The sequence below is a fragment of the Lolium perenne genome, chromosome 1 (assembly GCF_019359855.2).
Source record: "Lolium perenne isolate Kyuss_39 chromosome 1, Kyuss_2.0, whole genome shotgun sequence".
Classification (NCBI taxonomy): Eukaryota; Viridiplantae; Streptophyta; class Magnoliopsida; order Poales; family Poaceae; genus Lolium; species Lolium perenne.
In genome coordinates, this window is record NC_067244.2 from 231,568,860 (window position 1) to 231,594,847 (window position 25,988).

Consider the following 25,988-nt stretch of genomic DNA (forward strand, 5'->3'; position numbering starts at 1 on the left):
TTTGAGAGTGGGGACTATCTTCAGGGTGAAAACCTAAGATCTTTGATCGGGCGACGACGGTGTTGGAGCACTGTTCCCTTCTTGGAGGCGTCGTTTTTTGGAGAGTCTGCAATTTAGGTGTTGTCATGGTGGTGGATGTATTGCTGTTGTTAGGTCCGTGATACTGTAGCGGGACTTTTGTTTCTTAGTTTTCTTTTCCTTTTTTTGGCTGTGTGCATCCGTAGTGCCATTAGGGTGGTGCGTTGTTGCAGAGGCTGAGTGTAATTGGTATCTCTCGATATTAATATATTCCCTTTATCGAAAAAAAAAACCATGAAACTTATCTTAACTTTATCTAAACTTAGATGTATCTAGACCCCAAATTTACACAAAGTTCTTTATCGGAAAAAATAGACAAAGTTACGACATGTTTCAAAAAAATAGACAAAGTTACGACATGTTTCACGAGAGGGAGGGAGTACTTAGTATTATTTTCTCCACCGATTGTATTTGAGTCCCACGTGGACAATTGTTATTTGATTGAAATAGCTGCTACATTAGCATTTGATTTCTGAGTTTAAAACAATTCCTTTCGAGAAAATGTTTAAACAATAGGTAAACATGATTAGACAAAATATCTTGTTATAAGGACTTTTGGTGTGTGATTGTTGAACGTAAAGGAACTCAGATCTCCTATTGTGCTAAATGATAGGCTTTCGCACGTTTATCTCTTCAACACCTCATCACCCATCTTCTCGTCCATATTTTCTTAGTAATGTTGCGCAAGTATTGACTCTATATTGATGGTTGTATTGTTAATGTGTTGCTTATTGATAGTTGCAATTGTGTTGTTCCTCTATTGCAATGGTCCTCTTCCTAAATGTGCATCATTATATTGCAACTTTGCTTTTCAACTATCATGATATGTCTCCATATGCTTTCAAGCATGCTCACCTAATTATGAATATCAAGGGCAAAAGCACAGTGTGAGATCAAGGCACTTGCAGACACATCACATAATCTAGAATTTCCTATTAGGTTAGAATTACGACAGACAATCATACTCTTCAAACATCAATTGAAATATTTTCAGGATATTTGAAGATAATAAAATAAGAAATGCATATAAAGATACTGCAATAAATCGATTGATAACAACTGTTCATTGCATTGATGTGATTATGTTTAAATGTTGTATGTTTTTATTTTTGATCTAAATGAAATCCAATTCAACAAAATGTTCGTCATATTATCTAAAAATGATATAGTTTTGGCTAAAAAAAGAATTCTACCTTACCAATCTCGTATTTATTTGTACTGATGGAAGTTTGAATTATATAACTATGAAATTCAAGTGTAATAGTGCATGATGTTAAACTTCACAGAAAAAAATAATAAAATTGTATAGAAAGTTTGTAACAATGAGAATATATTTAATTATAAAAATAGCTGATGTGAATAAGCAAAAATGTTTGATATAAATTGGTGACAAGCACAATAGTTTTAGGGTATGTTTGTTTGGGCTTCTACTTCAGCTTTTAGGGTCCAAAAGCAGCAGCCCAAACAAATAGCAACAAATAGCAAAGCACTTGTCCACAGCGCTTCGGTGAAATAAACTACGAACCAAAAAGCGGGTCTGGACTTGCTTCCCGAGTCCCACTGGACGAAACTAGCCCTTGCAATTCGAAGGAATTATGGAAAAACTGCACTCCCGTATATAATGAGGGGCTCCCGTGGAAAATTCGCCCGAACCGCTCGGCCCCGTTCCATTTCCCCCCGCACTCCCCCCGCACCCTGTCCCTGGCCATGGAGAAGCAAAGTTAGGGTTTGCCCCGCCGCCACCATTCTGCAGGGGCCGCCGTTCCCTGCGGCCGTTGAGCACCCTGCGACGTTCCCCGCGGCCGCCGCCCACCCCTCGCCGTTCCCCGCCCCCGACTGGACCCGCGTGGCCGCCTCCAACTCCAGCGCCGAGTCGACCTGTTGGTCGTCCCTCCTCCATTCCTGACCCGCGCGGTCGCCTCCAACTCCCGCACCGACTCGACCTGCTGATTGTCGACGCCATGCTGCTGATGCTACCCTGTACACATCCATTCTGCTTGGAATGTGAGGATTGTAATATTTGGGTATTATCCGTGGGATGCTATGATATGTGGTCAATTGTGTATATGAAGTATGATTTGTGGGATGCTATATGATCAGCAAGTAATTTTTGGTAGATTGGGTAATCTGTGGTCTATTTTGACATGAACTTACATTGTATTTATATCATGCATGGAGTTAAATGTTTTGCCTGATAACTTTAGATGGATCAAGATAAGACACCTAAGGCACATTTGGATGCACTGTCCACTACAATATTTTGTGAAATCTGTATGGACCAAAAGCAAAATGGAAATAGGCCTACCTCTTTCCTTAGTCCAGAGGGGTACAATAATTTAGGTAGAGAATTTGGTATTGGGACAGGGAAAAACTACACCAAGCCAGAATTTAAAAATAAATGGGATTCTACAAAAGCATTGTACCAAGCATGTGTGTATTACACTACGAAAGCAACATGACTTGGTTGGTGACAAGGGATTAACTTGTCAATGCTTACAGATTGTAGACTTAGGGTTTCGTAGAAAGTAGAGGGCAAGTAGATCTCGAAGGTTCAACCGAAAAGGTGCTCGACTCAAAAGTTTCGGTGGTGTGTTGACAATAGATTCGATCCCTTCTCTTTCCCTCGGCTCCCCTTTATATAGGAGGTGGAGCCGAGGCTTTTCGTGCCGTGTAAGTTACAAACTGCGATAGGCGTATTGGGCCTTTCCTGTATTGCTATCATATTCCTATTACAACTCTACTTTCCTAATCCAAAATTCTCTGGGCTTCCAGGCTTCTCAATCTTCGGGTCCATGAGCTTCTTGTCCTCTTCAGATAACCCGGGTACTTTATTAGGCATGCCTATTTGGCATACCTATCGGCAAATCCCAAATGGTGCCAATAAATGTTCCTCGGGATGTTATGTTGGATCTAGCAGCAGAATTTGGTTGTCAGGTGGGAACCATGCCTTTCACTTATCTGGGGCTACCTTTGGGTACGACTAAACCAAAAATTATTGATTTGATGCCTTTGGCTTGTCGAATGGAAAGAAGGTTGGCGTCCAGCTCGAGTTTCCTATCACAGGGTGCAAGATTACAACTTATCAACTCAGCACTGGCCTCTATGCCTTTGCATTTTCTCACTACTCTTCAATTGCCAGTAGGGTTTACTGGGCAGTTAGACATGATCTTGAGGCAGTGCCTGTGGAGAGATAAGGATACTCCTAAACCTTCGTTAGCTGCTTGGGAGATGGTCTGTAAACCGAAGAAAGTTGGAGGATTGGGAGTTGTGAATTTTCAGAAACAAAACGCAGCTCTCCTCATTAAACACTTGGACAAGTTTTATAACCATGCTGATGTGCCATGGGTGAATCTTATCTGGAATGCACATTATGTGAATAAGGTGCCCCATGCTGAAAATGTAGTTGGATCTTTCTGGTGGAAAGATATCATTAAATTGGTGGATAATTTCAGGGGGGTTGCTAGAGTAAACTTGGGAAAAGGAGATACTTTCTTATTCTGGCAGGATAATTGGCAAATAAATGAAGATCACATTCCTTTACAGTCTAGATTCCCCAGGCTTTTCTCATTTGCAATCAATCCTCATATTTCAGCTAAACAAGTCTATGACAGTGATGATGTTGTTACTCTGTTCCATTTACCTTTATCCCAGAGAGCTTTTGAGGAGCTTGGTGAGATTCAGAGTTTATTACATGAAAATCCTGTAAGTCTACAGGAGGATGTTTGGATATATTGTTGGGGGGATAAATATACTTCAGCAAATTTCTATCAGCATATTCACAAGCATCTGTCAGTGCCACCAGTCTTTAAATGGATATGGAAGTCTAGTTGTATCATGAAAACTAAGACATTTGCTTGGTTGCTCTTATCTGATCGGCTAAATACAAGAGACTTGTTGCAGAGAAGGCATTGGAATGTCTCAGATGATTTTCATTGTGTGTTATGCCCCCTCAGGTGTTATGAAGATAGAATACATCTGTTTTTCCAGTGCAATTTCAGCTGTCGGATTTGGAATTATTTACAGATCAATTGGCATGGGAATGGAGATTCTGATCTACAGGAGGTTATTTCTAATGCTAGAAGGAGTTTTGGACACCCTTTTTTTTCATGGAAGTGTTGATCACAGCCTGTTGGCATATCTGGCTCATTCGGAATGCAGCTATTTTTAACAATGAGAGACCCCTTTTTAGAAGATGGAAGGCTGGATTTACTAATGATATTTTCCTTCTGCAGTACAGAGTAAAAAGGAAATTTAGAGATAGTTTGCTAACTTGTCTTGCTGCTCTTCCTTAGTTTTGTATATATTTAGATAGGTCTGTGGTGGCTGCTTGCCACCTTTTTCTTTTCTGTATGTTACAAAATTTGTTCTGGTTTACCTTTTCAATAAAATGCTGGGGGGCTTTTTTGCCCCATAGTCTTAAAGTTCAAAAAAAAATGTCAGTTGGGATCCGGTGAAGAGGACAATTACAACAAGTGATGAACAATGGGCTGAATTGATAAAGGTATTACATATACCATGTTTATGTCATATTTACATTGCAAAATAGATGGATCACTTTATGGTTATTAACTTGTTCAAACTTATGTAGGCAAACAAGCTTATTGCGGGTTTCAAGAAAGGTCCAACGGACAACTTGGAGCTGATGGAGGTCATGTTTGAGGATGCCCATGTTGATGGGACTTGAGCGGTAATGCCGGGAGTGCCAAGAGAGATTCCCGCTGATTTGGTTGACCTTGCAGCTGATGATGAAGGCTCGGCGCCAACACCTCCTAGTGTGAATAAAAAGCGTGGGGCTGCTAGGATTGCATGTAGCCCGGGGAAGAAAAAGAAGAATCCCATGCAAATAGACTTCAAGCGTTTTTTTGATCATTGCATTATTGAAGATCGTGTGACATCATCTTCCACCCAAGTGGTTCAAGACATTGAAGCCATAATGAAAGAAGTTGTGGAATGTGGAGCCGGTGAGGGTAGTGTCGAGCATTACATAGCAACTAAAATATTTGGCAAACTTGAAAATCGAGCTTTCTTCTATACCATGAAAACTAAGGAGGGTCGGCTTCGTTGGTTGAAGATGCAATATGAGGATAGGAAGAGAAACTAGAGCTAATTTACTTGCATCTATGCCCATCTCAAATTGTTGCTTGAGATTGTATCCTTATATTGGATCTATGTTACTATGTTACTACTTTGTGATGTACCCATAAGACTTGGAATTGATGCTATGGTCATATATGTTGCTGTTTTGGTGATATAAAGTGTTGATTTGGTCCTATAATTAAAGTGCAGTTTTGGTCATATATGTTGTTGTTTTGGTGATATAAAGTGCTGATTTGGTCCTATAAAGTGCTGTTTTGGTCATATATGTTGCTGTTTTGGTGATATAAAGTGCTGATTTGGTCCTATAAAGTGTTGTTTTGGTCATATATGTTGCTGTTTTGGTGATATAAAGTGCTGCTTTGGTCCTATAAAGTGTTGTTTTGGTCATATATGTTGCTGTTTTGGTGATATAAAGTGCTGTTTTGGTGATATAAAGTGCTGTTTTGGTCCTATAAAGTGCAGATTTTGTCATATATGTTGCTGTTTTGGTGATATAAAGTGATGTTTTGGTGATATAAAGTGTTGTTTTATCATATATGTTGTTGTTTTGTTGTTTTTAGATGAGCACAAGTCAGAGTACTGATGAAAGTGACAGCGATGATGGCATTGAGTCTGCACTTATGGATTCAAGAAGGCATCGGCAGCGACGGAATGTACAAATGATGTACCATGTTCTTGAACATTCCGAGAAGCATCTTATGAAGAAAAAGAGGGTAGAACCAAGATGCACCGGACAACAATGGGTATTTGATAACTTGGGCAACTCGAAGGATTGTTATGACATGTTTAGAATGCATAGGCCATGTTTTGATTCTTTGCATGACACTTTGGTTGAAAACTATGGTCTGAAGGGGTCAAACCGCATGTGTTCCGAGGAGGCACTTGGAATGTTTCTGTGGACTCTTGGTAGTTCACAATCCATGACTCATGTTCATAACCGATTCAATAGATCCATGGAGACAATCAATAGGAAGTTTGCGGAGGTGCTATACTGTGTGAATCAGTTAGCGGGAGATATCATCAAGCCTATTGATCCACAATTCCTAATAGTGCATGAGAGACTACGAGATTCTAGATTTGCACCTCATTTCAATCGAGCAATTGGTGCAATTTATGGGACACACGTACCAGTTATTGTGGCAGCTGCTGATGTGGTCAACCATGTTGGTCGCCTTGGATATCCAACACAGAATGTTATGGTTGTTTGTGATTTTGACTTGAGGTTCACCTCCATAGTTGCGGGATGGCTAGGTTTCGTGCACGACACGAGGATATTCAAAGATACATTGCTTAAGTTTGAAGCAAATTTCCTCATCCTCCTCCACGTATATGTTAGGCTTGTGCACTCTTCATTACATGATGTTGATGTCATATCTACTTGCACTAACTTGTGTTTCATTCAGGAAGATACTATCTAGTTGATTCGGGTTATCCCAATAAGGATGGGTATCTTTGATACGTCCATTTTGCATCACTATTTTATATAATAATTTGCTGTTATTCATTGATATATTTCATATTTGGAGATGATACTTATGTTATTTCATCTATTTTGCATGTTTCATGATTATTGGAGGATCGCGCACCGGAGTCAGGATTCTGCTGGAAAAAGCGCCGTCAGAATGCAATATTTCGGAAGATCAACAATTGACGGAAATTATATGAAAAATCCTATTTTCCCAGAGGACGAAGGGAGCCAAAAGGAGGAGCCGAGGAGGGCCGCCATGGGCCCACCTCATAGGCCGGCGCGGGCCAAGGCCTGGTCGCGCCGCCTTGTGGGGAGGGGGCCCACAGCCCCCTCTGGCCTCCTCTCCTTCGCGTACATCTTCGTCCCGAAAACCTAAGCTCCAGAAGATAGTCGCGAAGAGTCACAGCCGCCTCTGCGGGGCGGAAAACACCAGAGAGAAAAGAGCTCTCCGGCAGGCTGAAATCTGCCGGGGGAAATTCCCTCCCGGAGGGGGAAATCGACGCCATCGTCATCGCCATCGAGCTGGACATCATCTCCATCACCATCACCATCATCTCCATCATCATCACCGCCGTCTCCACCACTGCACCTCGTCACCGCTGTAACAATTTGGGTTGGATCTTGATTGTTTGATAGGGGAAACTCTCCCGGTATTGATTTCTACTTATTATTGATGCTATTGAGTGAAACCATTGAACCAAGGTTTATATTCAGATTGTTATTCATCATCATATCACCTCTGATCATGTTCCATATGATGTCTCGTGAGTGGTTCGTTTAGTTCTTAAGGACATGGGTGAAGTCTAAATGTTAGTAGTGAATTATGGTTGAGTAATATTCAATGTTATGATATTTAAGTTGTGGTGTTATTCTTCTAGTGGTGTCATGTGAACGTCGACTACATGATACTTCACCTTTATGGGCCCAGGGGAATACATATTGTACTCGTTTGCCAATTGCGGGGTTGCCGGAGTGACAGAAACCTAAACCCCCATTGGTATATCGATGCAGGAGGGATAGCAGGATCTCAGAGTTTAAGGCTGTGGTTAGATTTATCTTAATTACTTTCTTGTAGTTGCGGATGCTTGCAAGGGGTATAATCACAAGTATGTATTAGTCCTAGGAAGGGCGGTGCATTAGCATAGGTTCACCCACACAACACTTATCAAAACAATGAAGATTAATCAGCTATATAAAGCGAAAGCACTAGACTAAATTCCCGTGTGTCCTCAAGAACGTTTGGTCATTATAAGTAAACAAACCGGCTTGTCCTTTGTGCTAAAAAGGATTGGGCCACCCGCTGCAATTATTTCTCTCGCACTTTACTTACTCGTACTTTATTCATCTGCTACATCAAAACCCCCTGAATACTTGTCTGTGAGCATTTACAGTGAATCCTTCATCGAAACTGCTTGTCAACACCTTCTGCTCCTCGTTGGGATCGACATTCTTACTTATCAAAAATACTACGCTACACCCCTATACTTGTGGGTCATCAAGACTATTTTCTGGCGCCGTTGCCGGGGAGTGAAGCGCTATTGGTAAGCGGAATTGGTAAGGGAAACTTTTACTGTTAGTGCTGATTTTATTCCTGCCTGCTGCTATAATTCATTATGGAGAGATCTTCTCTTGAATTTTTATTTGGAAAATCTACTACTACTGCAAAGGTAGTGGATGAGGCGCCAGGTGAGGAAGAAGTTCCATACAAAATACCTATGAAAATTATTGAACGTGTTGTGGATAACCGTTATACAGGGGATGGAACTGTTCATCCTGGAGATCATTTACTGTTCTTACATGAATTATGCGGTTTATTCAAGTGTGCAGGTATTGCTATGGATGAAGTGAGGAAGAAGCTATTCTCTATATCACTGTCTGGTAAAGCGGCGCATTGGTATAAATTATTGGATGATGGGGATTCTCTTGAATGGAATGATATTGTGCCCCGATTCTATTCTAAGTTCTATCCTCCAAGTGAAATTCACAAAGACCGGAACCGCATATATAATTTTTGGCCTCATGATGGAGAGAGTATTGCCCAAGCGTGGGGGAGATTGAAGTCTTTAATGCTCAAATTCCCCATTCATGAGCTTCCTGGTAATATTATTATTGATAATTTCTATGCAAGACTTTCTTTTCAAGACAAGACCTTGCTGGATACTTCTTGTTCTGGATCATTTACACGCAACAAAGAAGAGTTTAAGAGGGACCTTCTTAATCAGATCCAGGAGAATACTGAAGGATGGGAGAACGACAAAGATAGAGAGTCAGGTATAAAATATGACTATAAATGCATTGAAGCTTTTATGGATACTGATAAATTTCGTAATATTAGTGCTACTTATGGTCTTGATTCTCAAGTTGCTGCAAATCTTTATAAAGCTTTTGCCTCCCATTATGAATTGCCTAAGAAGAACTTTGATAAGTATCATGAACCATATAAAGATAAAATTGATTCATCTATAAATAAATGTGTTGTGAAACTGTTGATCATGTTATTCCTGAAGCTTATATTGAAAAAACTCATTTCCCTGCTAAAATGAAGGAGTACTCTGTTATAAATAGTGTTGTTAATAAAAGTGAAAAGAAACCTATAGAACCTGAAGAGCAAATAAAGGTTGAACCTGCTGTTGCAATAGTTAAAGATCTTGTGACTGAAAATGTGGAAGATGGTCATATTATTTTCTGTGAAGATGCTTCTAATATTGTTTCACATCCTAATAAGTCTAGGAAAACTAGTGTTCCTATGCTATCTATTAGAATTGGTGATCATTGCTATTATGGTTTATGCGATATTGGTGCAAGTATTAGTGCTATTCCTTATGAGCTTTACACGGAGATTATGCACGAAATTGGTTCTTGTGAACTTGAAGATATTGATGTGGTTATTCGGCTAGCTAATAGAGAAACTATCTCTCCAATTGGTATTGTTCGAGATGTGGAAGTTCTATGTGGTAAGATTAAATATCCTGCTGACTTTTTGGTACTTGGTTCTGATGCTAGTAAGTATTGTCCTATCATTTTTGGTAGACCTTTTCTAAATACTTGTGGAGCTGTTATAGATTGCAAAAAAGAGAAAATTTTGACTAAATTTGCTGGTGAATCTTATGAGTTTAATTTCTCTAAATTTGCCAAAACTCCTTATAAAGCTGATTCGCCTAATAATGATTTTAGAGTTGAACAGTGTGCGTCTATTGCTCTTGCTCCTAATAATCCTTTGCAGCAACATTTGGAGAATAGTGAGAGTGAAGTTTTTAGGGAAGAAAGAAATGAGCTTGATGAAATTTTCCTTCGTCAACCTATTCTTAAACATGACTTGCCTGTAGAAGATCTAGGTACAACACTGCCACCAAAGGAAGATCCTGTTTTTGATTTAAAACCATTGCCTAATAATCTTAAATATGCTCATATTGATGATAAGAAAATATATCCTGTTATTATTAGTTCTAAGCTTTCAGAGTTCGAGGAAGAAAGGCTATTGGAAATATTGAAGAAACACCGAGGAGCTATTGGCTACACTCTTGATGACTTGAAGGGGATTTCTCCCTCTATTTGCCAACATGCCATTAATATGGAAGATGATGCAAAGCCTGTTGTTGAACATCAGCGGCGTCTAATTCCTAAGATGAAGGATGTGGTAAGAAATGAGGTATTAAAACTTCTTGAAGCTGGTATTATATATCCTATTGCTGATAGTAGATGGGTTAGTCCTGTGCATTGTGTTCCTAAGAAAGGAGGAATGACTGTTGTGCCTAATGATAATGATGAGCTCATACCTCAAAGAGTAGTTGTAGGGTATAGAATGTGCATTGATTATCGAAAAGTTAATAAGGTTACTAAGAAAGATCATTACCCTTTACCTTTTATTGATCAAATGTTAGAAAGGTTATCTAAAAATACTCATTTTTGCTTTCTTGATGGTTATTCTGGATTTTCACAAATTGCTGTTAAAACTAAGGATCAGGAGAAAACCACTTTCACTTGTCCCTATGGAACTTATGCTTATAGACGCATGCCTTTTGGTTTATGTAATGCTCCTGCTACTTTTCAAAGATGCATGTCTGCTATTTTTCATGGTTTTTGCGAGAATATTGTAGAGGTATTCATGGATGATTTTTCTGTCTATGGAAATTCTTTTGATAATTGCTTGCGGAACCTCGATAAAGTTTTGCAGAGATGTGAAGAAACTAACCTTGTTCTTAACTGGGAGAAATGCCACTTTATGGTTAATGAAGGAATTGTATTGGGACATAAAATTTCCGAGAGAGGTATTGAAGTTGATCGAGCTAAAGTTGAAGCAATTGAGAAGATGCCCTATCCTAGGGATGTTAAAGGTATTCGTAGTGTTCTTGGTCATGCTGGGTTTTATAGGAGATTCATTAAAGACTTTTCCAAGATTTCAAAACCTCTTACTAATCTTCTTCAAAAAGATGTACCTTTTGTTTTTGATGATGATTGTAAGGAAGCTTTTGAAACTCTAAAGAAAGCCTTAACAACTGCTCCTATAGTTGAACCTCCTGATTGGAACTTACCATTTGAAATTATGTGTGATGCTAGTGATTTTGCTGTAGGCGCTGTTCTTGGACAGCGAGTAGATAAAAATTTGAATGTTATTCATTATGCTAGTAAAACTCTTGATGCTGCTCAAAGAAATTATGCTACAACTGAAAAGGAATTGTTAGCTGTAGTCTTTGCTTGTGACAAGTTTAGATCTTATATTGTTGATTCAAAAGTTACAATTCATACCGATCATGCTGCAATTAGATACCTAATGCAAAAGAAAGATGCTAAGCAAGGCTTATTAGATGGGTGCTTCTGTTGCAAGAATTTGATTTGCATATTGTAGATAGGAAAGGTGCTGATAATCATGTTGCTGATAATTTGTCTAGATTGGAAAATATTGCTTATGATCCTGTTCCTGTTAATGATAGTTTTCCAAATGAACAATTGGCTGTAATAAAGGTGAGCTCGCGAGACAGTCCTTGGTATGCTGATTATGCTAACTTTATTGTTTCCAAGTACTTTCCTCCAACCTTTTCAGCCCAGCAAAGGAGGAAATTCTTTTATGACTTGAGGCATTATTTTTGGGATGACCCACACTTATATAAAGAAGGAGTGGATGGTATTCTGAGAAGATGTGTCCCCGAATATGAACAAAAAGAGATATTGAGTAAATGTCACGGTAGTGCTTATGGAGGACATCACGCCGGAGATAGAACCGCGCAAAAGGTTCTACAATCAAGTTTTTATTGGCCAACTCTCTTCAAGGATGCAAGGAAGTTTATTTTATCTTGTGATGAATGTCAAAGGGTTGGTAATATCTCCAGACGCAATGAAATGCCTATGAATTATACTCTTGTTATTGAACCATTTGATTGTTGGGGATTTGACTTCATGGGACCTTTTCCCTCTTCAGAAGGTAACACTCATATACTTGTCGCTGTTGATTATGTTACTAAATGGGTGGAAGCCATACCCACAAAAAGTGCTAATGGTGAGACCTCTTTAAGAATGCTTTTAGATATTATTTTTCCTCGATTTGGAGTTCCTAGGTATATTATGACCGATGGAGGTTCTCATTTTATTCATGGTGGTTTTAGAAAAACTCTTGATAAATATGGTATTAATCATAGAATTGCTTCTGCTTATCATCCTCAAACTAGTGGGCAAGTAGAACTATCAAATAGAGAGATTAAATCTATCTTGCAAAAGACTGTTAATAAATCTAGAAAGAATTGGGCTAGTAAATTGAAGGAAGCACTATGGGCTTATAGAACTGCTTATAAAAATCCCATGGGTATGTCACCGTATAAAATGGTTTATGGAAAAGCTTGTCATTTACCTTTAGAACTAGAGCACAAAGCTTATTGGGCTATAAGAGAACTAAATAAAGATCCTAAACTAGCCGGTAAGAAAAGATTGCTACAATTGAGTTCTCTAGATGAATGGAGAAGTGAAGCTTATGAAAATGCTAAACTCTTTAAAGAGAAAGTTAAGAAATGGCATGATAGAAGGATTATCAAAAGAGAATTTAATATTGGGGATAAAGTCCTATTGTATCGGTCTCGTCTCAGATTCTTTGCAGGGAAATTACTCTCAAAATGGGAAGGACCATATGTCGTTGAGGAGGTATATCGTTCAGGAGCGATTAAAATTAGTTCTCTCCAAGGCGATGCCACACAAGTGGTGAATGGACAAAGACTCAAGCATTATATCTCAAGTGATTCTTATAATGAAGACGTTGAGGTTATTCGAGTGGAAACTCCGAAAGCTTTCATCAAAGGTCAAATTGACAGTCCGGCAGAATTCGACTTTGAATAGGTAACAGTACTGGTAATAAAAAGTTCGCGTTTTACTTTCCGAACAATGTTTTTGCTGTTTTTGGAAAATATGAAAAATTACGAGATCGAAACGGAGTGGAGGAGACGCACGAGGGCGTGCCCTCATAGGCCGGCGCGGGCCCCAGCCTGGCCGCGCCGCCTTATGAGGTGGCCACCTCGTTGCCCCTCTCCGACTCTGGTTTGACCTGGTACTTTCCTTTTGTCTTAAAAATTCCTGCTATATAATCCCCCGGACCCCTGGAGGTCCGTATATCATTTTCTCGACGTGTTTTGTTTCGAGCTGTTTTCTGCCAGGTTCTGCTCCGGATCTAGATCTATCATGTTTTCATCGGGAACTCCGAAGGACAGCTTCTTTGAGGACGTCGTCAACCCGTACATGAACGAGCTGAAGATGCACCCCAAGGAATTGCTGCTCGTAGATGGGGAGTTGCAGATCAAAGATGTTCAGGGTCCTAAAGGAGAAGGAAGCTTGGAAGACAGGATGGAGAAGCTAGAACAAGAGGTCTTCAACTACAAGAAGATGGCTGAGCGTGAGGTGGATATCTTCCACAAGATTGTGTCTGAACTTATTGATGGACACAAGAAGGAGACTGCAAAGCTGTGGGACGACATCCTCTCGCTTCACGACACCACCAACAAACTCCAAGCTCAACTCTATGATGTTCAGAATCAAAACTGTGAGTATGAAAACAGGTTTAAACACATAAGTTATGCTGCTAGTTTCAGGATTCCCGAGACCAAGATGTCGTTTGTTGATGGAGAACCTCTTCCTTGGAAGTCTGATGGTGGGAATTCATCATCACCACCGCCGAAGGAGTAATTCATCATCGGTCTTGGCATCCCCTTGGTTTGTTCCAAGCTTGGGGGAGTGCCGCGGTATCACATCATCACTATCTTTTACTTTTTACTATCAAGTAGTGTCATATCATGAGTATGGAAGTTATCATATAAGATGGGTTGCGGTGTGGAAGTATCTCTCCTTAGTTGGTTGTCTATGTATCCCTTGGTGTGAGTTATCGTTATGGAATATTAATGAGAAGTCTTATCATTTACATATTGCACATCTTATTTTAGTTTGCAATCTCTATTATATGATTGATCTTGTTATTAGTATTGGTATCACTTTGGGAGCATTGAATAAATCTATTTGGTTTTGGCAAACTTAGCATTGGTCAATAGCAACAACACTTTGAGGTTTAAGTAGAAAAGAGAAATACATGTAGATATGTTGTTCCATTGTCTTTCTTTCTTGTTAGCTCTTAAGCTTATTATTCTGAAGTTAAAATTGTTTGTGCTTACAAGGAAGATGCATGATTGTTTCTATCACATGTATATTTGTTTGTTTCCCTCAACTCTTATGCTTGCTAATCAACCTTGCTAGCCAAAAACCTGTACTGAGAGGGAATGCTTCTCGTGCATCCAAACTTTAACCCAAACCTATGCCATTTGTGTCCACCATAGCTACCCACTACATGGTATTTTCTGCCATTCCAAGTAAATATTTCGTGTGCTACCTTTAAACAATTCAAAATTTACTATCTCTTATTTGTGTCAATGTTTTATAGCTCATGAGGAAGTATGTGGTGTTTTATCTTTCAATCTTGTTGGGAAACTTTCACCAATGGACTAGTGGCTTCATCCACTTATCCAATAATTTTGCAAAAAGAGCTGGCAATGGGATTCCTAGTCCCAAATTAATTAACCTTCATAATTTTACAAATAGACACTCCTCGATGGTATGTGATTGTTGGAAGGCACCCGAGGATTCGGTTAGCCATGGCTTGAGAAAGCAAAGGAGGGGAGGAGTGTCATCTAAATAGAACTAAAATAAAAAAGGCACTCCTTCATGGTATGAGATTGTTGGCAGGCTGATACGTCTCCAACGTATCGATAATTTCTTATGTTCCATGCTACTTTATTAATGATACCTACATGTTTTATACATATTTTATGTCATATTTATGCATTTTCCGGCACTAACCTATTAACGAGATGCCGAAGAGCTAGTTGCTGTTTTCTGCTGTTTTTGGTTTCAAAAATCCTAGTAAGGAAATATTCTCGGAATTGGACGAAATCAACGCCCAGGATCTTATTTTGCCACGAAGCTTCCAGAAGTCCGGAGAGAAAACAAAGTGGGGCGACGAGGCCGCCACACACCAGGGCGGCGCGGCCCAGGCCCTGGCCGTGCCGGCCTGTGGTGTGGGCCCCTCGTGGCGCCCCCTGACCTACCCTTCCACCTACATAAGCCTTCGTCAAGAATAACTCCAGTACCGAGAGCCACGATACGGAAAACCTTCCAGAGACGCCGCCGCCGCCAATCCCATCTCGGGGGATTGAGGAGATCGCCTCCGGCACCCTGCCGGAGAGGGGAATCATCTCCCGGAGGACTCTTCACCGCCATGGTCGCCTCCGGAGTGATGAGTGAGTAGTTCACCCCTGGGCTATGGGTCCATAGCAGTAGCTAGATGGTCGTCTTCTCCTAATTGTGCTATCATTGTTGGATCTTGTGAGCTGCCTAACATGATCAAGATCATCTATCTGTAATACTACATGGTGCGTTTGTTGGGATCCGATGAATAGTGAATGCTATGTTATGTTGATTATCAATCTATCATCTATGTGTTGTTTATGATCTTGCATGCTCTCCGTTGCTAGTAGAGGCTCTGGCCAAGTTTTTGCTTGTAACTCCAAGAGGGAGTATTTATGCTCGATAGTGGGTTCATGCCTCCATTAAATCTGGGACAATGTGATGTAAAGTTCTAAGGTTGTGGATGTGCTGTTGCCACTAGGGATAAAACATCAATGCTATGTCTAAGGATATATTTATTGATTACATTACGCACCATACTTAATGCAATTGTCTGTTGTTTGCAACTTAATACTGGAGGGGGTTCGGATGATAACCTGAAGGTGGACTTTTTAGGCATAGATGCATGCTGGATAGCGGTCTATGTACTTTGTCGTAATGCCCAATTAAATCTCACACTACTCATCATAACATGTATGTGCATGGTCATGCCCTCTTTATTTGTCAATTGCCCAACTGTAATTTGTTCACCCAACATGCTTATTCTTATGGGAGAGACACCACTAGTGAACTGTGGACCCCGGTCCGTTCTTTTACATCGAATACAATCTACTGCAGTACTCGTTCTACTGTTCTGTGCAAACATCATCATCCACACTATACATCTAATCCTTTGTTACAGCAAGTCGGTGAGATTGACAACCTCACTGTTACGTTGGGACAAAGTACTTTGGTTGTGTTGTGCAGGTTCCACGTTGGCGCCGGAATCCCTGGTTTTGCGCCGCACTACACTCCGCCGCCATCAACCTTCAACGTGCTTCTTGGCTCCTACTGGTTCGATAAACATTGGTTTCTTAATGAGGGAAAACTTGCCGCTGTACGCATCACACCTTCCTCTTGGGGTTCCCAACGGGGCACGTCGACTGCGTGCTAGCATCAAGACTTTTTCTGGCGCCGTTGCAGGGGAGATCAAGACACGCTGCAAGGTGAGTCTCCACTTCCAATCTCTTTACTTTGTTTTTGTCTTGCTTTACTTTTATTTACTTCTTTGTTTGCTGCACTAAAAACAAAACACAAAAAAATTAGTTGCTAGTTTTACTTTATTTACTGTCTTGTTCTCCATATTAAAAACACAAAAAAATTAGTTACTTGCATTTACTTTATCTAGTTTGCTTTATTTACTATTGCTAAAATAAGTAATCCTGAAGTTGAAGTTCGTTCGTTTAAGCAACAAGGGGGAGAATGTTTAAAAGATGCTTGGTATAGAATTAGTGATGCCCATAATAGGTGCACTAAGAAACACTCCACCACTATCCTACTCAGGAATTTTTATGTTGGTATCTCTAGCTGGAATAGGTATGTTCTTGATTGTCTCGCGGGAGGTAACTTCCTAGGTACTCCTGTCTTAGAAGCTAGTTGCATTATTGAGAGTCTATTTGGAATACTACCTGTTAATGAAATTAAAATTGAAATCTCTCTTGAAGATATCATGAAAAAATTGGAAACCATAGAGCAAAACCTTCCAAGTATTGAGACTAAACTGGGAGAATTACTTAATAGCACTGATAAACTAGACAAATCTCTAGGTGGAATTAATGAGAGAATCGCCATCCTAGAAGTTTGTGCTACTCATGATAATCAAACTCTAAGGATTAGTGAACTTGAAGAAGCTATGGGAACCTTGGGTTCAACTTTTTCATCTATTAAATTTAGAGAGAAATCTTATGTGGGTAAGGAGCAAAAGTTCATGTATGTCTCTAAGGTGCCTAAACCAAAAAACTATTATAGGCCTAAAATTGATAAAGCTCTTAATACCACTATAGAAAAAGGAGCATCTAAGATACCTAATGGGATAAATTGTGAAAATGATGTTGATGCTTCGTCTCTTGATAACACTTGATACACACTTTCTGCGCCTAGCTGAAAGGCGTTAAAGAAAAACGCTTATGGGAGACAACCCATGATTTTACTACTGCACTTTTGTTTTATATTTGAGTCTTGGAAGTTGTTACTACTGTAGCAACCTCTTCTTATCTTAGTTTTGTTGCATTGTTGTGCCAAGTAAAGTCTTTGATAGTAAGGTTCATACTAGATTTGGATTACTGCGTAGAAACAGATTTCTTTCTGTCACGAATTTGGGCTGAATTCTCTGTAGGTAACTCAGAAAATTCTGCAAATTTACGTGAGTGATCCCCAGATATGTACGCAACTTTCATTCAATTTGAGCATTTTCATTTGAGAAAGTCTGGTGCCTCTTAGAAATTCTTCTTTACGGACTGTTCTGTTTTGACAGATTCTGCCTTTTATTTCGCATTGCCTGTTTTGCTATGCTTGATGGATTTTTCTATTCCATTAACTTTCAGTAGCTTTGTGCAATGTCCAGAAGTGCTAAGAATGATTATTTCACCTCTGAACATGTGAATTTTGATTGTGCACTAACCCTCTAATGAGTTGTTTTAAGTTTGGTGTGGAGGAAGATTTTAAGGATCAAGAGAGGAGGATAATACAATATGATCAAGGAGAGTGAAAGCTCTAAGCTTGGGGATGCCCCGGTGGTTCACCCCTACATATTTCAAGAAGACTCAAGCGTCTAAGCTTGGGGATGACCAAGGCATCCCCTTCTTCATCGACAACATTATCAGGTTCCTCTAGTAAAACTATATTTTTATTCCATCACATCCTATGTAATTTGCTTGGAGCGTCTGTTTGTTTTTGTTTTTGTTTTGTTTGAATAAAGTTGGATCCTAGAATTCATTGTGTGGGAGAGAGACACGCTCCGCTGTTGCATATGGACAAATATGTCCTTAGGCTTTATTCATAATATTCATGGCGAAGGTTGAAACTGCTTCGTTAATTGTTATATGGTTGGGAACGGGAAATGCTACATGTGGTAATTGGTAGAATGTATTGAATAATGTGATACTTGGCAATTGTTGTGTTCATGTTTAAGCTCTTGCATCATATACTTTGCACCTATTAATGAAGAAATACATAGAGCTTGCTAAAATTTGGTTTGCATAATTGGTCTCTCTAAGGTCTAGATATTTTCTAGTAAGGGTCGAACAACAAGGAAGACGGTATAGAGTCTTATAATACTTACAATATGTTTTTTATGTGAGTTTTGCTGTACCGATTCATACTTGTATTTGTTTCAAACAACCTTGCTAGCCTAAGCCTTGTATCGAGAGGGAATACTTCTCATGCATCCAAGATCCTTGAGCCAAACACTATGCCATTTGTGTCCACCATACCTACCTACTACATGGTATTTCTCCGCCATTCCAAAGTAAATTGCTTGAGTGCTATCTTTAAACATTTCAAAATTTATCACCTCTGATTTGTGTCAATGTTTTATAGCTCATGAGGAAGTATGTGGTGTTTATCTTTCAATCTTGTTGGGCAACTTTCACCAATGGACTAGTGGCTTCATCCGCTTATCCAATAATTTTGCAAAAAGAGCTGGCAATGGGATTCCCAGTCCCAAATTAATTAACCTTCATAATGTTACAAAAATAGACACTCCTCCATGGTATGTGATTGTTGGACGGCACCCGAGGATTCGGTTAGCCATGGCTTGAGAAAGCAAAGGTGGGGAGGAGTGTCATCTAAACAAAACTAAAATAAAAAGGCACTCCTTCATGGTATGAGATTGTTGGCAGGCACCCGAGGATTCGGTTAGCCATGGTTTGTGAAAGCAAAGGTTGGAAGGAGTGCCACCCAAAAATAAAAATGTTTCATGGGAGCCGCTCTTTGAAGGTTTGTCTGGCAAGGGGGTTAGAGTGCCCACTACCATTCGTTGATCACAACAAACACCTCTCAAAACTTTACTTTTATGCTCTCCTTATGTTTTCAAAATAAAAGCTCTAGCACAAATATAGCAATCGATGCTTCCCTCGTCGAAGGGCCTTTCTTTTACTTTTATGTTGAGTCAGTTCACCTATTTTCTCTCCATCTCAAGAAGCAAACACTTGTGTGAACTGTGCATTGATTCCTACATACTTGCATATTGCACTTGTTATATTACTTTATGTTGACAATATCCATGAGATATACATGTTATAAGTTGAAAGCAACCGCTGAAACTTAATCTTCCTTTGTGTTGCTTCAATGCCTCTACTATGAATTTATTGCTTTATGAGTTAACTCTTATGCAAGACTTATTGATGCTTGTCTTGAAAGTACTATTCATGAAAAGTCTTTGCTATATGATTCAGTTGTTTACTCATTATCTTTACCATTGCTTCGAATCGCTGCACTCATTACATGTGCTTACAATAGTATGATCAAGATTATGATGGCATGTCACTTCAGAAATTATCTTTGTTATCGTTTACCTACTCGGGACGAGTAGGAACTAAGCTTGGGGATGCTGATACGTCTCCAACGTATCGATAATTTCTTATGTTCCATGCTACTTTATTGATGATACCTACATGTTTTATACATACTTTATGTCATATTTATGCATTTTCCGGCACTAACCTATTATCGAGATGCCGAAGAGCCAGTTGCTGTTTTCTGCTGTTTTTGGTTTCATAAATCCTAGTAAGGAAATATTCTCGGAATTGGACGAAATCAACGCCCAGGATCTTATTTTCCCACGAAGCTTCCAGAAGTCCGGAGAGGAAACGAAGTGGGGCGACGAGGCTGCCACACACCAGGGCGGCGCGGCCCAGGCCCTGGCCGCGCCGGCCTGTGGTGTGGGCCCCTCGTGGCGCCCCCTGACCTACCCTTCCGCCTACATAAGCCTTCGTCGAGAATAACTCCAGTACCGAGAGCCACGATACAGAAAACCTTCTAGAGACGCCGCCGCCAATCCCATCTCGGGGGATTCAGGAGATCTCCTCCGGCACCCTGCCGGAGAGGGGAATCATCTCCCGGAGGACTCTTCACCGCCATGGTCGCCTCCGGAGTGATGAGTGAGTAGTTCACCCCTGGACTATGGGTCCATAGCAGTAGCTAGATGGTCGTCTTCTCCTAATTGTGCTATCATTGTTGGATCTTGTGAGCTGCCTAACATGATCAAGATCATCTATCTGTAATACTACATGGTGCGTTTGTTGGGATCCGATGAATAGTGAATGCTATGTTATGTTGATTATCAATCTATCATCTATGTGTTGTTTATGATCTTGCATGCTCTCCGTTGCTAGTAGAGGCTCTGGCCAAGTTTTTGCTTGTAACTCCAAGAGGGAGTATTTATGCTCGATAGTGGGTTCATGCCTCCATTAAATCTGGGACAAAGGATGAAAGTTCTAAGGTTGTGGATGTGTTGTTGCCACTAGGGATAAAACATCAATGCTATGTCTAAGGATATATTTATTGATTACATTACGCACCATACTTAATGAAATTGTCTGTTGTTTGCAACTTAATACTGGAGGGGGTTCGGATGATAACCTGAAGGTGGACTTTTTAGGCATAGATGCATGCTGGATAGCGGTCTATTTACTTTGTCGTAATGCCCAATTAAATCTCACACTACTCATCATAACATGTATGTGCATGGTCATGCCCTCTTTATTTGTCAATTGCCCAACTATAATTTGTTCACCCAACATGCTTATTCTTATGGGAGAGACACCACTAGTGAACTGTGGACCCCGGTCCATTCTTTTACATCGAATACAATCTACTGCAATACTCGTTCTATTGTTCTCTGCAAACATCATCATCCACACTATACATCTAATCCTTTGTTACAGCAAGCCGGTGAGATTGACAACCTCACTGTTACGTTGGGACAAAGTACTTTGGTTGTGTTGTGTAGGTTCCACGTTGGCGCCGGAATCCCTGGTGTTGCGCCGCACTACACTCCGCCGCCATCTACCTTCAACGTGCTTCTTGGCTCCTATTGGTTCGATAAACCTTGGTTTCTTACTGAGGGAAAACTTGCCGCTGTACGCATCACACCTTCCTATTGGGGTTCCCAACAGGGCACGTCGACTGCGTGCTAGCATCACATGCACCCGAGGATTCGGTTAGCCATGGTTTGTGAAAGCAAAGGTTGGAAGGAGTGTCAACTAAGAATAAATTTTATGGGAGCTTCTCTTCGAGAGTTTGTCTGGCAAGGGGGTTAGAGTACCCGCTACCAGTCGTTGACAACAACAAACACCTCTCAAAACGTTACTTTTATTCTCTTTATATGATTTCAAAACTGAAAAAGCTCTAGCACATGATTTAATCCCTGCTTCCCTCTGCGAAGGGCCTATCTTTTACTTTATGCTGAGTCAGTAAACCTATTTCTCTCCGTATCAAGCAAGCATTTGAGTTGTTGTGATCAAACCATCTATATTGTGATTTACTTCATCATGTCCTTTACTCTTCCTTGTTTAGTCCGAATGAATATAGCTTTGAAAGTTATCAATGATTATGAGGAGATTATTATGATTGAGTATGCAAGTTGTGCCATATAAACTTTAACATGAGAGCGCTGCTCGATAGATAAGTATAACCTGTTAATTGTTCTCTGACCAAGAACGAAGTTTGCCATCACCAATTATGATTTCTTATGCACCTTTATTCGTGATTACCTTATACTTGTTTCAAGTTGAATTATATGAGGAAGTTGTTCACTAGAATGTCTTGTGTGAATGAATATGATGCTTCTTGTCCGTATTTTTTTTATCGACTCTTCACTCCATAAACATGTGGTCCTGTTTACCGAGTTCAGTTTCGCTTGGGGACAAGCGAAGTCTAAGCTTGGGGGGAGTTGATACGTCCATTTTGCATCACTATTTTATATCATAATTTGCTGTTATTCATTGATATATTTCATATTTGGAGATGATACTTATGTTATTTCATCTATTTTGCATGTTTCATGATTATTGGAGGATCGCGCACCGGAGTCAGGATTCTGCTGGAAAAAGCACCGTCAGAATGCAATATTTCGGAAGATCAACAATTGACGGAAATTATATGAAAAATCCTATTTTTCCAGAGGACGAAGGGAGCCAAAAGGAGGAGCCGAGGAGGGCCGCCATGGGCCCACCTCACAGGCCGGCGCGGGCCAAGGCCTGGCCGCGCCGCCTTGTTGGGAGGGGGCCCACAGCCCCCTCTGGCCTCCTCTCCTTCGCGTACATCTTCGTCCCAAAAACCTAAGCTCCAGAGGATAGTCGCGAAGAGTCACAGCCGCCTCTGCGGGGCGGAAAACACTAGAGAGAAAAGAGCTCTCCGGCAGGCTGAAATCTGCCGGGGGAAATTCCCTCCCGGAGGGGGAAATCGACGCCATCGTCATCGCCATCGAGCTGGACATCATCTCCATCACCATCACCATCATCTCCATCATCATCACCGCCGTCTCCACCGCTGCACCTCATCACCGCTGTAATAATTTGGGTTGGATCTTGATTGTTTGATAGGGGAAACTCTCCCGGTATTGATTTCTACTTATTATTGATGCTATTGAGTGAAACCATTGAACCAAGGTTTATATTCAGATTGTTATTCATCATCATATCACCTCTGATCATGCTCCATATGATGTCTCGTGAGTAGTTCGTTTAGTTCTTGAGGACATGGGTGAAGTCTAAATGTTAGTAGTGAATTATGGTTGAGTAATATTCAATGTTATGATATTTAAGTTGTGGTGTTATTCTTCTAGTGGTGTCATGTGAACGTCGACTACATGATACTTCACCTTTATGGGCCTAGGGGAATACATCTTGTACTCGTTTGCCAATTGCGGGGTTGCCGGAGTGACAGAAACCTAAACCCCCGTTGGTATATCGATGCAGGAGGGATAGCAGGATCTCAGAGTTTAAGGCTGTGGTTAGATTTATCTTAATTACTTTCTTGTAGTTGCGGATGCTTGCAAGGGGTATAATCAGAAGTATGTATTAGTCCTAGGAAGGGCGGTGCATTAGCATAGGTTCACCCACACAACACTTATCAAAACAATGAAGATTAATCAGCTATATGAAGCGAAAGCACTAGACTAAATTCTCGTGTGTCCTCAAGAACGTTTGGTCATTATAAGTAAACAAACCGGCTTGTCCTTTGTGCTAAAAAGGATTGGGCCACCCGATGCAATTATTTCTCTCGCACTTTACTTACTCGTACTTTATTCATCTGCTACATCAAAAACCCCTGAATACTTGTCTGTGAGCATTTACAGTGAATCCTTCATCGAAACTGCTTGTCAACACCTTCTTCTCCTCGTTGGGATCGACATTCTTACTTATCGAAAATACTACGATACACCCCCTATACTTGTGGGTCATCAATCTTTCACCATATACAGGAACCAAGTATCATCTACCTGAGTTTAGACTGGTTGGACCGCCGTCTGGGAAGCGAGAAATATTCAACCATGCTCATTCATCTCTTCGGAATGCTATTGAGAGAGCATTCGGGGTTTTGAAGCAGAAATGGCGCATCTTGCATGGTATATCAAGTTATCCGATAGACAAGCAGACATAGATTATCATTGCATGTCTAGCACTCCATAATTTTATTCGGGATAGTCAATTTTTTGATCTACACTTCTATCGGTGCGATAATGATGAGAACTATATGCCTCTAGGGCATGTTACTTCCACATCAGCAGCCAATGTAGGCAATGATTTGGGAGGGGATCATGTTAGCATGAACAACACTCGTGACAACATTGCAGATGCTTTGTTCGCAGCAAGGGGAGGTGTCTAGACATGAGAACATTTCTAGCTCTTTTGGTTTATGTGGAGAAGTCTTGTAATATATGTGTAGATGTGCGAAACTTGTTGCTCTTTTGGGTTCATATGCATATATGTGATGTTTTATATTTAATATGAACACGTCAAAATTAACCATTAAGCACTACAATAATGTTATAAACAATCAAAAGTAGCTAATTCTTGTCAAATCAACATTTATACAACTTCTTCAGACTCCAGGGTCATTTCAGACATTTCATCCTTCATACCATCAACAGCAGTCCTGCCAAACATCAAATCTCTGCTTCTCACAGCTACTTCCCATAGCTGCTTTTCCATAGCTCACCAGCTACAACTGCTTTTCAAAAGTTGCAGCCCAAACAAACAGGGCCTTAAAATTCCATGTGAAGTTTACTTATTGTTTTAGAGAAATGCTAAAAATCAGTCTTAAACTTTCATGTGAAGTTTACTGATTGCTTTAGAGAAATGCTAAAAATCAGTCATGATGTTGTATTACTATGTTATGTTGAAAATTTTACTATATTTTGATGTTCGGAGAGGTTTTACAAAAATATATTATTTTAGGACTAATATATATCTTGTGATGTTTTTTGTAGGGAAATTCATGGAAAATGGAAAGATAAAAGATTACGTCATAGTTTGTACACACGAATCAATATTTGTTATCCATATTAGATTAAACTGGTTGCTACATTAGCATTTGACTTATCAATTAGCCTTTAAAATAAACAAATGTGGGCTAGCAAACAAATATACGGAGTATTTGTGATCCAGGGAAACATGACTAGAATCAACAACTTGTTGTAAGTATATATTTGTGTGTGATAATTGACATCATTGATAACTCCAAAATGCAAGAGATGGTTATAGAACAATTCAGTGAAAATGTGATTACACCGTACCATAGGAGCAAGAAGAAAAAGTATCCTCTGAAGCTATATATATCTCACTTAAATTACCGTATATGCACACTTAAATACTATGCAAGGGTAAAATGTGCTGCTACCTGTGCAAAAATAAGAAAGACATTATGCAAGACAATAAAATAGCTTAAGCAGATAAAAGAGAGAGCAAGGATAACTAAACAGCAAGCACAACATTCTATGAAATTGGGTTAAATTTAAGAGAAGCTGAAGATGGAGACTTTATGGGTAAAATCAAGAAGTGTGCACATAACGCACCTAATTGTTCTACCTATACTAGGAATGTCAGTACCTCATAGGGTGGGTTGAAATCCTATATTGGTTGTTTAGGGTGTGTTTGGTAGCCCGGGCCACAAGGGAATAGCTATCTACACTCATACAAGCTAACCTTAGCTAAGTTGAGTTGGGATATTCTTGGGTGTTTGGTAGCTCGTGTGTGTTGAGACGGGTCGAGTGCGTCTGTTGTTTGGTGAAGTGTATGGGGCGAGATGTGCTGAGAAATTGCACAGAAACCCCTGAATACCAAAATGAAAGGCAATGGAGTCCCTGTACGTAGAATAAAAAAGCAATCGGGTGCCTGTACATAGAAAAAAAGCAATTGGATCCCTGTGAAAACGCAATCGGGTCCCTGTGCTGGCCGTGGCGGCGCTGACCCTCGTCGGCCGTGGCGGAGTTTGGTGGCATGGCCGGCGTTCTGCTGCGCGTCCTTGGCGTGGTCGGGCTGCTGCGGCGCGTCCGTGCTCGTCGAGGTTCTGGAGGTGGAGCTCGCTGGCGTGGCCGGGCTGCTGCGGCGTGTCCGTTTGAACCTCTGACGCTGGAGGCGGAGCACGTCGAGAAGCTAGAGGCGGAGCTGCGTGGCCGGCCTGCTGCGGCGTGCATCTGTGCTCGTCGAGGCTC

At 40.4% G+C, this 25,988-nt stretch overlaps 1 pseudogene; it reads left to right on the forward strand.

The window, feature by feature from the left end:
• The first annotated feature begins 3,240 nt into the window (after positions 1-3,240).
• LOC139834384 (protein ALP1-like) lies at positions 3,241-24,160 on the forward strand (annotated as a pseudogene).
• Positions 24,161-25,988: the final 1,828 nt, after the last annotated feature.